Consider the following 18,766-nt stretch of genomic DNA (forward strand, 5'->3'; position numbering starts at 1 on the left):
TAAACTTTTGCTATCTATTTTTTGTATTTTTCACATGTTGCTTTTCAATTGTGATAATCCCATGAAACTTCTTACCAATTGGTGCCTTACTTATTCTTAACGATTCTGATTTAATACACTCTAACTTCTCTATAATATTGTCGTTCGTCCGTATATTTTTTTAGTTGTTATAGCGTAATGCTCTTATAGAAAAACATTTATTATATAGTATAATATAAGATGAAAAATCAGTTTAATAAAAAACTTAATAGTTACGTGAAATGTTCTTGTAAAGAATGATTATTATAGAAATTTTTTACTGTATTTTGACGCTCACGTTGGTTGTCACGCTATTAATTAACTATGTTGAATTCCAAGCTGGTCTAATCTCCCAAGGTTACATGAAGAATAGTGCTAGTGCCTAGTGCAGTGAAGCAACTCTACTTAGAGAAAACTATTTACATCACCAGAAAAATATATATATTTTTAGTTTGGTTATTATAATATATTTCAAGAGTTCGGTGCCAAGCTACCCTTTTTTAGCAAAATTGAAACACATCCAACAACTTTAATTCTTTTGTGTTGGAACAACATTATTAGTTAATCTTTATGTTGCATTAAACATGTTACCAAAACTCCATGTGATTTAAACGTGGGATTTTATTTAGTATTTCCTTGGAGGGATAGAGGAAAATGTCATCGACAAAAGCAACATACTATCTACTATGTGGTTTCATTACCTTACCATTTTTATACTATCGAAGTTTCTTAACACATGCACAGCTGCCCCACAAACCTGATTAAAAGAAACATTTTTTAAAGAAGAAATGGTTAAGTTGTCTTTAAAAGAGCTAGGTAGGCAAAAGTAACATGGCATTAGCAAAAAACATGACTTTCATGTGTATCAAAAAATATAAATATACCTTACGAAGCTTCGTTTTTATTTATTTAATGAAGGTTTGTATCTAAATCATTCAAATTAAATAAATTAAATACCTTTATTATTTTCTTTACAATCAAGTATTTTACACTTAATAAGTTTGAATGATTATATCTTATGCATGTGGAGGTGGTTATTACCACTAATCTATCCATCATATAAACACACAACTACAACTACTAATCTCCAATGCACAACCACCACCACCACCACCACCAGCCATTTTCATCGCCAATCACCACTAAGTACATGCATAATCACCACCTCTGATCGCCATCACGCAATTAAGCACTAGTTATGTCCATCATTATCAACCACCATCACTAACTGGTTACCATCATATAACCACCAAATCTCGTTGCACAACCACCACCTCCACCAACTGCAATCATCACAACGACCACCTCACAACTAATCATCGCTGATAACCGCCATTTATGGGTGAAGGTACATTGCAGATCACCCTTCGTCGAAAAATTTGTATTAGGTTTAGAGGTATAATATATATCGAACACCCTTTGTTGGAGAATTATTTTTACTTTTTCAAGTTTGAACACTCTTGAAAAAATTTCTGCCTTCATCACTGTCGCCATTGCTAGCAAACGTGCTTAATCAAACATATAGTTTTAGCATCACCATATTAGTGTTTTAATTGAAAGATATCATCTTAACAATCAAATATGTATTCAAGTGCAAGTATCTAACTCTTAATAAACACAACTGCAGGCCTAAAACATTGAGCAGTGGTAGCTTTGTCATTTCACCCGAAACTGGAAATTGCCAAAGAGCTAAACTGCTAACTGTCTTTCGGCGAGAAGAGTGGGGCCTATTTTCTCATTTTCTTGTATGTTTATATCCCATATTCTCTAACCAATTTCTTTATCAGAACATGGGCTTGCCTTCCACAAAGAGGCCATTTCCTGGCCCACTTCTATTTCTTTTTCTAATCTTTCTTTCTTTTCAAATTGTTAATGACAAAATATTACTAATGAAAATTAAAAAAAAAACAAAACAAAGTACACTACTCTTAGAACTTTAAGTACCTAAGAATGAGCTAGCAAATTTAGCAACCAAAAAAAAAGAGCTAGAGAGGAAAGAAAAAAAGTTAGAGAACAACGATAAAATTGTCTTCGTGTGACCTATATAAGCCACAGGTTCGACTAGGGGTGTTCATAAAAATCCGAAAAACCGAACCAAACCGAAAACCAAACCAAACCAACAAAAAAAACTGATACTTTTTGGTTTGGTTTGGTTTTGGTTTTAATCAGAAAAAAACCGAAAAAACCGAACCAAACCGACTATAGGAGTAGCTATTTCAAATTTATTATTACACCTATATATATNTTACCTTGAACTGGCCAAATAGGGGTAGTTCGTAAAAATACCGAAAAACCGAACCAAATCGAAATACAACTAAACCGACCCAAAAACGATACTTTTGGTTGGTTTGGTTTTGGTTTTGAATTTTAAAAATCGATCAAGTTTGGTTTGGTTTTGGTTTTAATCAGAAAAACACCGAAAAAAATCGAACCAAACCGACAATAGGAGTAGCTATTTCAAATTTATTATTATATCTATATATATGTATATTTTTATACAAAGTTTCAAAATTCTTATGGTAAATGTTAATAGTTTGCACTTTTAGTATAGTTCTTTACCTTTACATTCTAGTTTGATTGGTAGTTTTCTTTTGTTAAGTGTAAGAATCCATTTCGTGTTAAAAATAATATATTTTTAGTTGAGTCCTTAAATTATTCATCACTATTTGATTCAATTATCATTAATATATCTTGGTAAATAATAGATTTCTCAAAGGGCAATTGATTTGATAGTGTTACGTTGAAAATGTGGTCGCCGAAATATGTGTTTGGTAGTGTATGCTCTATATTTAAGAAAAAACTGACAAATAACCGAAAATACCGAAAAACCGACAAAACCCAACATAAATCGAATCGAGAAAAAACCGACTTAATTGGTTTGGTTTGGTTCTAATATTTGAAAAACCGACTTACTTGGTTTGGTTTCTTTTTAGGGAAAACCCGATCCAAACCGAACCATGAACACCCCTAGGTTCGACCATGAAAGAACCCATTAATGCTTGCATCAGAATAGACTGTCTATATCATACCTTTTGAAGTACGGCCTTTCCCCCGGACCCTGTGTGAATTTCGAATGCTTTGTGCACTAGACTGCTTTTCTTTTTTAGAGATTAAATTAAAAAAAAAAAATGGTGTTCACAATGATGTAGACATAACTTATAAATGTATAACCGATGATTTAATCTCCTTAATTATGATTTATGAGACTGGCGACATAACATTCAAGTTCGTAACTAATTGCACTTAAATTGGTGTATACATAGAGAAAACCCTCCACAAAGAGATATTCAAATCGACCTAAATATGTGAATATAATAATAGTATAATACAGTAGAGAACGATATTCTATCATCCAAATAATTAATAGAAATAACCGTTAGTTGGCAAGTAATATTTCCAAGGGATTTAGTGCACATGGCAATGAGATACGTACTAGATCATACAAGTGTCGAAAAAAAGTTAATTGCAGTAATAGTAATTGTAGTACATATATTTATAATTTAGCTCGAAATAAATGGAAATGAAAGTGACAGATAAAGAGATAGAGAGAGAGGACAGAAAAAGGTGTACACAAGGACAAAATGGCCGGACTAGAGCCGTATGAAATAAATTCCTGTTTTTCTTTTTTTTTTTGGTCATAAGAAAAAAAGGAAATAAATACAACCCCAGAGACCCAGAAATTTATTTCATGAGAGATGATTGCTTTCTCTGAGCTTGGGAACATGGTAGGTTGCTAAGAAAGGGATTGATGATCTTGTGGTAGTGGTGGTTGGTCAAAGAAGATTTGGTTGCCCGTTTGTGAAGTCTGAGGTGGTGGTGGATTTGACATTGCGTGGGCTCTTTGGTCTCTTAGGATTTGTATTAGGCGATATATCCTTCGTTTAGTTATCGGAATTCTTGGAATTTTTGATGGAAATGTGTTGATTTATATTGAAGCGATCAAGGGAATTTTTCGGGATAGATAATGGGTTACTAGAGGGTTTAGGTAGCTCTCCAATTATTAGCTCTATTTACATGTCCTCTTTATTACTTGTGGAGATGGTTTTAAAGGAATTTTGTAAATATTTCTCCTTAGCACGTGGTTATCCTATTGGCCATTTGTGGAGTATGGCATGTCCTAAGGCAAGTGTTGTAGGTGTTTATGGNTTTAGCAATTATCTCGTAGCATAATCTAGTTTCAATTAGGAGTTTGATAATAGTAGTTTATAATTGACAAACCCAAAAATGTTAGAAGTGACATTTAGAACAATTACACGACTCTAGTCTAGATAGATACCCAGCTCCAATGTCTAGCTCTCTGAGGAATTCGATCCCGACCCTCATATCGGGTAAAAGCTATTGCGACCCTCTCTTCCTAGTTTATAGTAGTGTGGAGTTGATAGCGATCAGCGTGGCATGTGAGGTGTTCACGGATCACAAGAGTCTTCAGTATTTGTTCAAGCAAAAGGAGTTGAATTTGAGGCAGAGAAGGTAGTTGGAGTTGTTGAAGGATTATGATATAACCAATTTATATCATCCGGGAAAAGCTAATGTGGTGGCCGATGCTTTGAGTAGGAAGTCAGCGCATTTCATTCCTATGGCAGCCTCCTATTCATCCGAGAGGTTAGCTGAGATCTACATTCGGGAGATTGTTCGTCTTCATGGTGTGCCTATCTATCATTTTGGACCGGGGTACGCAGTTTACCTCGCGCTTCTGGAGAGCAGTTCAGCGAGAGTTGGGCACGCGAGTTGGGTTGAGCACAACATTCCATCCCCAGACGGACGGTCAATCCGAGCGGACTATTCAGATTTTGGAGGATATGCTCCGAGCTTGTGGTATTGACGTTGGAGGTTCGTGGGACCAGTTCTTGCCTTTAGCGGAGTTTGCCTACAACAACAGCTACCAGTCGAGCATCCAGATGGCTCCTTATGAGGCCTTATATGGTAGGCGGTGTCGGTCTCCGGTAGGATGGTTTGAGCCGGGAGAGGCTCGGTTGTTGGGTACGGATCTGGCTCAGGAGGCCTTGGACAAGGTCAGGATCATTCAGGATAGGCTTCGTTCAGCTCAGTCCAGCCAAAAGAGCTATGTAGACCGCTAGGTTCAAGATGTGGATTTTATGGTTGGTGAGCGGGTATTGCTCCGAGTGTCGCCTTTGAAGGGCGTGATGAGATTTGGGAAGAAGGTCAAACTTAGCCCTAGGTTCATTGGTCCGTTTGAGATTCTTGATCGAGTGGGAGAGGTGGCTTATAGACTTGCTTTGCCGCCGAGCTTCTTATCAGCCGTGCATCCAGTGTTTCATGTGTCCATGCTTCGGAGGTATCACGGCGGTCCATCCCACGTGCTAGATTTCAGCACTGTCCAGTTGGACAAGGACTTGTCTTATGAGGAGGAGCCGGTAGCTATTCTAGACCGGCAGGTTCGTCAGTTGAGATCCAAGAGTTTCCCTTCTATTCGTATCCAGTGGAAAGGTCAGCCTCCGAGTCAAATATGCCGAGCCGTTATCCTCATCTTTTCCCCGACTCAGGTACTTCCTTCTTCGGTCCGTTCGAGGACGAACGGTTGTTTTAGAGGTGGAGAATGGGACGACCCAAAGGGGTCATCACCTGCTTTTAATTGAATTCTGTGTCTCCGAGGCCTTGAAAACCTCATTTAGAGTCGTCTCGATTTGCGTGAGCAGTCCGGGCGCGTAGCCGGAAAGCTTAAATATGAAATTCTGTGAAAAATGCTAAGCTTTGATGTTAAAATGAATAAATATGACCTTGGTCAACGTTTTGGGTAAACAGACCCAGACCCGTGATTTGACGGTCCCGGAGGGTCCGTAGAAAAATATGGGACTTGGGCGTATGCCTGGAATCGAATTCCGAGGTCCCAAGCCCGAGAAATGAATATCTGAAAGAAATTATTTTCTGAAATTGTTTTAAGGAGATTGGAAATGAAATTTGATTAGAACATGTTAGTATCGGGCCCGTATTTTGGTTCCGGCGCCCGGTACAGGTCTTATATATGATTTAAGATGTTTCTGTGAAATTTGGTGAAAAACGGACATCGTTTGACATGATTCGGACCTAAATTATAAAATTTGATGTTTTATGAAGTTTGAAAGAATTCATGGATTTTGAGGTTTAATTCGATGTTTATGATGTTATTTTGGCGATTTGATCGCACGAATAAGTCCGTGGGATGTTCTTGAGGTTGTGTGTATATTTGGTTTGGAGCCCCGAGGGCTCGGGTGAGTTTTGGTTAGGCCACGGGCTGCATTTTTGAACTTAAAAATTTCTGGTATTAACTGACCTACAGGCTTCGCATTTGCGAAGCCAGGCTCGCAATTGCGAGCCCGCAAATGCGACAAACCAGTCGCAAATGCAAAGGAGGGAACTGTGCAGCCTGATCGCAAATGCGACCAGGTGGTTCGCAAATGCGAAAATTGGCCAGTCGCAAATGTGACATTGTTGATCGCAAATGCGATGCCCGAGAATTTTTAAAGTGTTCGCAAATGCGAAGTTTATTTCTCAATTCCCACATCAGCAGGTCGGGGTTCGCAATTGCGAACCCCTGTTCGCATTTCCCATAACTGAGACCTGCAATTTTTACACTTAAACGATTTTGAGCTTCATTTTTCATATTTTCTCAAACCCAAACACACTTAGGCGATTTTCCAAGAACAAGTCTTCTTCCAAATCAATTGTAAGTTAGTTTTTACTCATTTCTTTCAATCATTAACATCTTTTAACATGATTTCAACCTAAAATCAAAGATTTTCCTGGGGAAATTGGGTGTTTTGGGTAGAATCTAGGTTTTTCAAAAATTGGGGATTTGGACCTCAATTTGAGGTCCGATTTCAAAACAAATTATATATTTGAGTTCGTGGGGGAATGGGTAATCGGGTTTTGGTTCGAACCTCGGGTTTTGACCACGTGGGCCCGGGGGCGATTTTTGACTTTTTGGATAAAACTTTGGAAAACTCATTTTCATGCATTGGGGTTGATTCATTTAGCACTTATTGATGTAATTAAGTAATTTGTGATTAGATACGAGCGAATTGGCGGTGGAATCAAGGGGTAAAGCTATAATTGAGGCTTGAGTTGTGTTCAAGGCATCGAGGTAAGTGTTTGGTCTAACCTTAGCTTGAGGGATTAGGAGTTGAGTCCTATTTGCTATGTGATAATTGTTGAGTACGACGTATAGGCATGGTGACGAGTATCTATACGTTGGTGTCAAGTATGACCGTGAGTATTATATTGTGATTTTCATGGTTTCGTTGTATTCTTCATGCTTTGGTGATGATTCCTAGTTATTGTTAAAAGTTTGTGGAAGGAATTGAGACCTTTGAACATTTTGGATTATTAGCTAGAGTTATATTATGAATTGTGAAAGTATATGAGATGATTGAACCCTTTGGAGCATTGGCTCAAGTGGTAAAGTGAGTTATGAAGTACAAGTGAAAGATAGAGAAAGAGTTATTGAAATGTTCCCTTGCCGGGATTGAATTATTTAATTGTTGTTTCCTTGCTGGGATTTGATTATTTACTTCTTGCTCCCTTGCCGGGATTTAATTGTTAAATCGTTGNATAATTATTCGGTGTTTAAAATCCATTAATCTGCCTAATTCGGATTAAAACCCAAAACCTTTAATTAAAGCCGAATGATCTTTTATCATTTCATAATTAACTATATATAGTCGGGGTGAGTCATGTGAAAAGGGGGTAAATAACATGTAGTTGTTCAAAATGTATCCAGCGTGATTTTTATTGGAAAAGTTGGATTATTATTCTTTAGGGTTAGACACTTTTACACCCCTGTCGATTAAGTGCTAATCAGTTTTCTAGGTGAGAAGTCATTATAATTTATTAATTAGATCAAGTTGTAACAGTGCTAACAGAAGCTAATCATATGGTTTTGAAACAGACTTATGAAGAGATTGCATGTAGTCAAATAGTCTCTTAAAAATTTAACCGCGCTAAGGGCAGCTCGGTGCACTAAGCTCTCGTTATGCATGGGGTCTGGAAAAGGGTTGGACCACAAGGGTCTATAGTACGCAGTCTTACCTTGTAGTTCTGCAAGATGCTATTTTCACGTCTTGAACCCGTTACCTCCTGGTTACATGACAACAACGTAATTTTACTGGCAACTTTACACGCACTAAATGTTTAAATTAAACTAATGAATGCCATGTAAAATATTGTATTTCATGCACATATTTATAATAACTTAATTATGATTAAGTGAAAAGAGGACGAAAATGAATTTGGAAAAAAAATTTAGAAGATATATATACGGATAGCATTGTATGAGAAGTACGTGAAGAAAAGACCTGCAAAGTTGAAACCATATATAAACACATGCATGTGAATTCCTGATACTTTTTCTGTCCATTCTAATTCGTATATAGAGAATCACAAGCGTAACAATAATAAATACTACTCCACCTAAAGCTCTCTCTCCTGTACTCCTGTTCCCACTTTTTCTGGTGTCTAACATCATATTGACGAATTTAAAATTTAGATGTTGTAAATGCAGAGTTGAAAGAGCGGGTTCTTGAATATATTCCACCACGTACATACATACAGAATGGTTTCCGACGCATTAGGTTCTATTGAACCCTCGACTTAATTAACTCTTGAATTCGCCACTAACATGAAAAATATTTCTAAGGTTGTATACGGTTAAAAAAGGGCTTGCCCGATTTTGCCATTTAATCGAGACCAGGGAATCACGTCGAGCGTCAGTCTCGTAATGGATTAGGTCAGAGCACGAAGATAAGGTATCGTGCTCGAGAATCGAGGTGCTCTTCGAGATCGAGGCCAACAACGGTCGAGACCATATATGGCAGACTTCGAACGAAGCGCAATAGTGGAAAGACGAGATATCCGTAACCGGTCGAAGATCACGGCGAAAATCCCAGAACAGATCAAATCAAGGGCGGTTGTTTAGGCTAATAATGGGATTTACTTCTATAATTAGAGTTATACCGTAATTAGGATTCCTCTATTATACAAAGAGGAGTCCCCATTATTTGTAAGCACCTTACATGGACACAGATCAGAGCAATACAATATTCACTATTTAATTTACATTCTCTTGTTTATCAGCTTGTTGCATTTTAACTGTCATTGCACAACTAGCTCGAGGGCTTTGTCCAAACATTGGTTTGCTTTACATTACTGTCAATCTTCACCACTTATCTTTACGTTTATCAATTGGTATTAGGTGAAATCACGTATCCTTAAAATCACATTATAAGTTTATAATTGTTATCCAGTTTTTAAGGTAAACAGTTTGGCGCGTGGGGCTAAGGATAATAGTGATTGCTTAGCATTAATCATCATAACACACACTGCTTTTACGCTTGTTCTCGTAAGTGTTTTTGATTTCAGGAATCAACATGTCAAATTCTCAAGTAGCACCCACACATACAGACAACAACGTTGGTCTTTAGGGCGAGAACAAGAATGTAGCTGCCTCGAGAAACGGAGTACCTCCAGTCAACCTCGATGGACCACGAGCCGTTAACCCAATTGACGTCGGTTCCCATGTTGCCATTAATGGAAATTTGGGTGTCGATCCCGAAAATAGCGTCCGCAGAAATGCCCGAGCGGCGGATCAAAACGCACAGAGCGGTGAAGAAGGCAAAATTAGCCTTCGAGTGATATTCGAAATGCTGCAGACTCAGCAAGCTGCTATAGCACAACTCAAAAATCAAAATCGAGCACCAAGCAGAATTGAGCTTGAAACATCACAAGAGGTTGTTAATAGAGTTGAACCTGTACCGGAGAAACCGAATGCTAATGAATCGGGGAATGACCCCGCCATTATGAAGATGCTTGAAGAGCTCACTAAACGGATGGAATCAGGTGAAAAGAAAATCGAGGATAATGACAAAAAGGTAGAAACATACAACTCGCGAGTGGACAAATACAGGGGGCACCTCCGATCCTAAAGGGTTTGAATTCGAAGAAGTTCGTGCAAAAGCCTTTCCCTCAAAGTGCGGCTCTGAGGCCCATTCCTAAGAAATTCTGTATGCCAGACATCCCCAAATACTATGAGACCACCGATCATAATGAGCACGTCACTTCGTACACATGCGGAATAAAGGGAAATGACTTAGAAGATGATGAGATTGAACCCGTTCTATTGAAGAAATTTGCAGAAACTTTATCGAAAGGTGCCATGATATGGTATCATAACTTACCACCCAACTCTATTGATTCATTTGCTATGCTCGCGGATTCTTCTGTAAAAGCCCACACCGGAGCCATTAAAGTTACAATAAGGAAATCGGACCTCTTCAAAGTAAGATAAAAGGATAACGAGATGCTCAGGGAATTCATATCTTGGTTCCAAACGGAACAAATGGATTTGCCTCCTGTCACTGACGACTGGGCTGTTCAAGCTTTTACACAAGGTCTCAACACTCGAAGCTCCATAGCTTCACAACAGTTAAAGCAAAATTTAATCGAATATCCAGCTATCACTTGGGCCGATGTACACAATCGGTATCAGTCGAAGATTAGGGTCGAAGATGATCAATTGGGAACTCTAGTTGGTTCGATTTATCCCAACAGATCTGTGGACAGAGTTAAAAGGGATTTCGATCGGGAACCATGGTCAAATAGAGACAGGTACCAGCCATACAGTGGAGATCGGAGAAATAACGGGCCCAGACACAACCCATTACAGAGTGATAGAATAAATGACTGGACAGAGTTCCTGAGGACTTATGAGCAAGAGCGGTTTCGATAGGGATGCCGGATCCAGGGAAGTACCTCGACTTTTAGAATAATCCTTCAGTGTCGATGCATCAGGTATTGTATCAGCCATCAGTCGAATTAAGGACACTAAATGGCCCAGACCCTTACAGACCGATCCATCTCAAAGGAACCCAAATCAAATGTGAAAATACCACGAAACCCATGGTTACAAAGCCGAAGACTGTAGGCAATTAAGGGAGGAGGTAGCTCGTTTATTCAACGAAGTCCATCTTTGAGAGTTCTTGAGCGATCGAGCTAAAAATCACTTCAGAGACAGGGCAGAAAATAGGAAAAACGAATAGGAGAAACCATAGCACGTGATTCATATGATCGTTAATGGGGTCAATATTCCTTAGGGCCCGACATTCAAACGCACCAAAGTTACAATCACAAGGGAGAAGCGTACTGGGACTACTTACTAGAAGATACCTTATCTTTCAACGATGAGGATGCAGAAGGGATCGAACAACCTCACAACGATGCACTGGTAATATCTATCCTTATGAATAAAATTCAAGTTAAACGTGTGTTGGTTGATCCAGGTAGCTCGGCAAATATTATTCGATCGGGGGTCATAGAGCAACTCGGCCTCCAAGATCAAATTGTGTCTGCGGCTCGAGTACACAACGGTTTCCACATGGCGAGTGAAACCACCAATGGGGAAATCATTTTGCCAGTAAACGTGGATGGAATTGTCCATGAAATGAAGTTCCATGTAATTGATGGTGATATGAGATATAACGCACTGCTCGGAAGACCTTGGATTCATAATATGAGGGCAGTACCTTCAACGCTTCATCAAGTCTTGAAATTCCCAACACCGGAAGGAACAAAATTGGTGTACGACGAACAATCTGCAGCCAATGAGATGTTTGCAATTGATGAGGTAATACCAGTATCGGCGCTATCATCAACGAAGGGACCTGAATCGAAGGGAAAGCAGGAAGTCAAATAGCAACCACAGTCACCGGCCTTGACCAGATCGGAGCAGTAGGAAACTTTCGAGGATGATGATTATATGATACCTCGAACCTTCGTAATCCCTGATGATTCCGATGCCACAAAGTCAACGGTTTAAGAGCTGGAACAAGTCATATTGATCGAGCATCTGCCCGATTAAAAGGTATACCTGGGCACGGGGTTAACTCCCGAGCTCAGGGAAAGACTCATTAAGTTCCTTATTAAAAATATGGATTGTTTTGCTTGGTCCCACCTTGACATGACAGGGATCCCACCGGAGATTACCACTCATCGATTGAGCTTGGACCCAAAGTTCAGACTGGTAAAGCAAAAGAGAAGGCCACAGTCCGAGGTTAAGCATGCATTCATCAAGGATGAGGTAACCAAACTTCTCAAAATAGGGTCCATTCGGGAATTAAAATATCCCGAATGGCTAGCAAACATAGTCGTAGTCCCTAAAAAGGGGAATAAACTCAGAATGTGCGTAGACTATAAAGACTTAAACAAAGCATGCCTAAAGATTCCTTTCCTTTGCCGAATATCGATCGCATGATTGATGCCACGGGTGGCCACGAGATCCTCAGCTTTCTCGATGCCTACTCTGGGTACAATCAAATACAAATGAACCCAGAGGATCAGGGTAAGACTTCGTTCATTACTAAGTACTTATTGCTATAATGTAATGTCGTTTGGGCTAAAAATGTTGGTACTACTTATCAACGCCTAGTAAATCGAATGTTCAAAGAACAAATAGGTAAATCAATGGAGGTTTATATTGATGACATGGTCATTAAGTCCCTGCACACAGAGGACCATTTGACACATTTGCAGGAAACCTTCAACATATTGAAAAAATACAACATGAAGCTCAATCCTAATAAATGTGCATTCGGGTCGGTTAGGGCAAACTCCTCAGCTTTATGGTGTCAAATCGGGGAATAGATCAACCCCGATAAAATCAAGGCAATTGAAGACATCACAGTTGTGGACATCGTTAAAGCCGTACAAAGATTAACAGGGTGGATAGCCGCCTTAGGCCGGTTCATCTCGAGGTCTTCGGATCAAAGTCACAGTTTTTTCTCACTGCTCAAAAAGAAGAACAATTTTGCTTGGATCCCGGAATGCCAATAGGCGTTGGAAGAGTTAAAGCGGTATCTTCGAGCCCCCTATTGCTTCATACTCCAAAAGCGGACGAGCAACTCTACTTATATTTGGCAGCCTCGGAAGTTGCAGTAAGTGGTGTCCGAGTTCGAGAAGAGCAAGGTACAGAATTTCCTATTTACTATGTTAGTCGGACCTTAGGTGAAGCCGAGACCCGATACCCACACTTAGAAAAATTAGCGTTTGCTTTAATAAGCGCCTTTAGGAAATTAAAACCATATTTTCAATGTCACCCAATTTGTGTTGTAATCACTTACCCCCTTCGCAATATTTTTCACAAGCCCGAACTCTCGGGCCGATTGTCGAAATGGGCCGTCGAGATTAGCGGATACGACATCGAGTATCAACCCCGGATGGCCATCAAGTCTCAAATCTTGGCGGACTTCGTGGCCGACTTCACGCCAGCCCTCGTACCCGATGTCGAAAAGGAACTATTGTTAAAATCGGGTACATCTTCGGGGATGTGGACCCTCTTCATGGACGGTGCTTCGAATGTGAATGGGTTTGGGCTGGGCATCATTTTGAAGCCGCCCACAGGAAATATAATTAGACAGTCTATTAAAACTTTGAAATTGACTAACAAGGAGGCCGAGTATGAGGCCATGATTGCAGGTCTCGAGCAAGCTAAGAGCTTGGGAGCAAAGGTCATCGAGGCCAAGTGTGACTCCCAACTTGTGGTAAATCAGGTCAATAAAACTTTCGAGGTTCGGGAAGATCGGATGCAGAGATACTTAGACAAATTACAAGTGTCTCTACATCGATTTAGAGAATGGATGCTACAACACATACCTCGGGAACAAAATAGCAAGGCCGATGCCCTTGCAAATTTGGGGTCATCGATCGAAGATGATGAACTTAGCTCGGGGACTGTCGTACAACTTTCAAGGTAAGTGATCGAAGAAGGGCACGCCGAGATAAACTCCATAAGTTTAAATTGGGATTGGAGGAATAAGTACATCGAATACGTAAAGAACAGGAAGCTTCCATCCGATCCTAAAGAATCATGTACTCTACGCACTAAGGATGCCCGATTCACTTTGGCCGATGATGGAACACTATATAGGAGAACGTTCGATGGGCCATTAGTAAAATGCTTAGGGCCAGGAGACATCGATTATGTTCTGCGAGAAATCCACGAGGGCACTGCGGAAACCATTCCGGTGCTGAGTCATTGGTTCACAAAATCATCAGAGCAGGATACTATTGGACCGATATGGAAAACACACTAAAGAATTTGTTCGAAAATGCGACAAATATCAAAGGTATGCGCCGATGATCCACCAGCCGAGGGAACAACTTCACTCAGTCCTATCCCCATGGCCGTTCATGAAATGGGGGATGGATATCGTTGGCCCTTTACCATCGGCCCCAGGTAAAGCTAAATTCATTATGTTTATGACTGACTATTTTTCTAAATGGGTTGAAGCACAAGACTTCAAAAAAGTCAGAGAAAAAGAAGTCATAGACTTCATCTGGTATCACATCATATGCCGATTCGGGATATCCGCCGAGATCGTATGCGACAATGGAAAACAATTCATCGCAGCAAAATAACAAAACCTCGAAGATCACAAAATAAAAAGGATCTTGTCGACGCCATATCATCCTAGTGGGAACGGACATGCCGAATCGACAAACAAGACCATCATTCAGAATCTAAAGAAAAGGTTGAACGATGCTAAGGGAAAATGGAGAGAAATTTTGCCCGAAGTTCTTTGGGCGTATCGAACAACGACAAAATCCAGTAGGGGGAAACACCGTTCTCCTTAATATATGGCGCTGAAGCTTTGATACCGGTCGAAGTCGGGCAACCTAGCGTCAGATTTGGATACACAACAGAAGAGTCGAATCACGAGGCTATGAGTACAAGCCTCGATTGCTTGATGAAAAATGGGAAGCCGCCCAGAAATAGCGAATCGAAAGATACTACAATCGAAGAGCGAATCTTCGACAGTTTAAAATTGGGGACTTAGTTCTGAGAAAAGTCACCATCAACACTCGAGACCCAAACGAGGGAAAACTCGATCCAAACTGGGAAGGACCGTATCAGGTCCTCAACATTATCGGAAAGGGATCTTACAAACTTGGCAATAAACGGCGAACAATTGCCAAATAATTGGAACATATCACTCCTCAAACGATATTATTGCTAAGGTATGACCTTCTCCTTTTTCATTTGTGTTTTATACTAACTTGTTGCAGGTGTTCGATCGAAGGCACCGAAGTATCTCCAAAAACGAAGTCATTAGTCTGAAAGCATGCGCTGCACTCTTTTTCCCTTCGACCATTTTTTATCCCAAATGGGTTTTTCCGGCAAGGTTTTTAACGAGGCAACCGTTGTTCGTGCTAAATTAGAGCAACTCAACAGTATCCGAGGCTTTTTTACAATCAACCTCGAATACTAGGGGCGTTACCCTCGGATGTTATGAAAAATACTTCGTATCAATGGGGTCTCGATAGGTAAATTTTAAAAAGGCCAAACGGCCAAATGAACCGTGCCCATATAGATTACTCGAGCCCTAATGGCAAAACATGTACGCATGAATGATCTATTGAAAGAAGTATCTTTTCCTTATTAGATGTCCCATGCGTTGGTGAAATTTCTACTTTACAATTTCGTACTTATGTTCTATTGCGAAAACTGGCTCAGGCGCCGATCGCAACTAAAGCTCGAGCAATCAACCCCTTACTCGGGGACTGACGTCAGAAAATTGACATGTTCGAATTATTAAACTTCGGGACCATAAGACCTTAAAAAGGCAATCCTTGGTTTTATAGGCCACGACCATCCCACTCAGAGAATGACACTTTGAACAAGTTCGAAGTGTAATTGAGAAACAAGACCAAAGGGCAAGTCTTAAGTTAAAGGCTAAGACCAAGCTAACACGGTTCGGAGACGTCCGAATTCTGTAATGAAACAGGCCTTCAAATATCTTCATAAAACCAGTTAAAAAAGGCTACCCTCGAAAAAATTACAAAATTATAAAGTGTTTCAATAACATCAACCCTCAAAAACCTTAAGGGGTACAAAATTGTTCTAACTCTCGAACAAGCTTATGTTCATAACAAAGTAAAGGGTTTCGATAACACTAACCCCTGAAAACCCTAACAGATTTATCTAGTGCTAAGGCGCAAACAAATTTTTATGACTAACTTTTTATGCCGAAAAGGGAGAAAAGCCATTCCTTTTAAGGCCATATCGGCCTAATTCAAGAGCCTTAGGGCCATTTTTGAGTTCGAGAAATCATCCTCACTTAAATAAAACCTAAGGGTCAACCTACTTCGAGTTCGAGCAGATACTCACTCGGTTATAAGGACTACACTAGTCCGATTTCGATCAAACTGCCCAAGCCTCATGAAAATTTTCAAGACATGGTCAAAACGGAATTTGTACGGGGCAAAAATTGAAATGAAGACAAATCAAAGAGAAGAAAGATCTTTTATATATGAAAATATTTACAAGGATCGGTTAGGATCCTACACAAAAAATTCAAAGAAGAAAAAATTCTAAGTGCCTAATCCTTCTCGGGAGCCTCATCTTCGTCTTCACCGCCCTCGAAACCACTCAAGCTCCCAGAATCATCATCGTCGGAAGAGAGCAACACTTTAGCTTCATCCTCAAGCTCTTTTGCACTCTCGATCTCGACAGCAAGGTTAAAACCACGAGCATGAATCTCCTCAAGAATCTCTCTCCGAGACTGGCATTTGGCATGCTCGGCAACGCAGAATGCTCGAGCCTGAGCAGCATCAAAAATCTCTTTTCCTCGAGCTCGAGCGGCTTCGACATTGGATTGGTAGACAGCTGCGATCGCCTCAACATTGACTTTAGCCGTCTCAACCTCGGATTTGGCTTTTGCCAGTTCGGTGACCAACCGAGCCTCAAGCTCCTCCATTTTCTTGGTCTGAGCTGAGCTTTCCTCCTTCATGCTTTGGAACTGACGTTCGGCCGATGACAGTTGAGCTCGAGCAGTCTCTTTTTTCGAGGCAAGGCGATCCATGTTTTATTTCCACCCTAAAGTCTCCGCTCTCATCATATTGGCCTCTTTACGGAGCTGTTCGATCTTCTCAGCCTTTTGCTTAACCTGCAGGATCGAAGTAGTAGTCTTCATCCCCGAACTGATACATCACACTTCTAAAAAAATTTCATTACTTGCTCAATCAGGTCGGTTTGCTCTTTATGGGCCGTGGCCAATTCGGCTCGGAGGACCTTGATCTCCTCTTGTTTTTGCCCACTAAGAAGTTTGAGGGCATCTCTCTCCTCCATGAGCCTCTTCAGTGCCTCGCATCCGTTCAGCTCTGCTCGGGATTTAGAAAACGCTTCCCGATAAAACTTCAAGGCCTATGAAGAAAGAAAGGAAATCAGGCAAGAGGAAACAAAGCAAAAGTAGTATTGATAAAGGGAGCTAAGGCTTACCTGACTCAAGAGTTGATGAGCCTCATCGAAGATACTTGATGCATCACCCAGATCGGAAGCATCTTCGACTCCCGTGAAGCAACCGTGAAAAAGGTCCTCCCCTTCATGGGCCATTCCTATATCGGGGGTCTCCATGTCCAGGGCCTCCTGAATTTGCCCCTCGGAAAATATAGGGAGAGGCGGCTAATAATCAACGTCTATTGCCCCAAGCAAGTCGCTTGGGGCGTTCTTTTCATTTCGAAGGGCCTCAGAACCGTCCCCTTCAGGTAAATCCGCCAATTGCTCATCACGGCGGGAGGCATCTTCAACCTCCAAGGACTCAGGGACTTTGCTCGGGCCACCCTCCGAGATCCCTTCGGTTTGAGGCTGAACCTCTTCTATCCTCACTGAGTCAGCGGCCTTTGGGGCCTCGACACCCTTCTTCATTCGAGCTACTAGCTCGAATTCAGCATTTTCATTTTCCTCTTCTTCCTCCCTTAGACGCTGAGCAATATCAGCAGGTAGGGCGACGATGTCCTTTTTTGACCAGCGAGCCTTGCTCTTCTTGGGCTTTGGAGAATCGGAGGGTCAGACCTTTTTCCTCTTCTTATCCTTTGCCGGCTTCGGGGCCTCCTCCTCCCCAGATGGGGGCCTCATGACGGAAATGTCTCCGAGGCCTGTATAAAAAGAAATCAAGTGAATGAGAAAGGAAACATTTCAGAAAAGACCATCAACTACATGAAAAGAAGCTTACCATGATTTTTGGCCTCCCGTCGGCCCCTTGCCAAATCGCGCCACGAGCGCTCGGCATATGAAGAGGTCGATGCCAGTTTTCGAACCCAGCCCTCAAGGTTCGGAATTGCACCACGCATCCAAGAAACCGCTGCATCATAGGGAGGAATATCGATGAGAAAAAGCAAAGGAAACAAGATAGTAAATGGAGGCCATGGGTGAGGTTTGTACTTACGCTTCATGTTCCATTCCTCGGGGAATGACATCTTCTCGGCCGGGATTATGTAGGAAGTCCTCACTCAGACGAACCAACCCATCCATCATCGATCCTTGACCTCGTCTATGCTCGAGAACAACACCTTGGTAGCCCGACGCTGAAGCCTTATTCACCCGCCTCGATAGAGACGGGGGGCTATACATTCTGATGAGATGGTCGAGGGTGAAAGTCATCCCTTCGACCTTGCTCACAAAGAATCGGAGCAGAATAATGATCCGCCAAAAGGAGGGATGGATTTGACCTTGGGTTACTCGGTATTGGCAGCAAAAGTCGATGATGACGGGATCGACAGGGCCAGCGTGAAAGGGTAAGTGTAAACACTTAGAAACCCTTTCACGTAAGTAGTGATGTACTTTTCAGGGGTCGGAATCACCACCTCTTTGTCTCCCTAGTTGCAATCCTTCTTCACCTGCTCGAGGTCATCCTCAGTTATCGAGCACATATATCTCGACATTGGCTCACATCGGCCAGGGACCGATGAAGTTTTCTCTACTTTG

Source organism: Nicotiana attenuata, unplaced genomic scaffold, assembly GCF_001879085.1.
Source record: "Nicotiana attenuata strain UT unplaced genomic scaffold, NIATTr2, whole genome shotgun sequence".
Lineage (NCBI taxonomy): Eukaryota > Viridiplantae > Streptophyta > Magnoliopsida > Solanales > Solanaceae > Nicotiana > Nicotiana attenuata.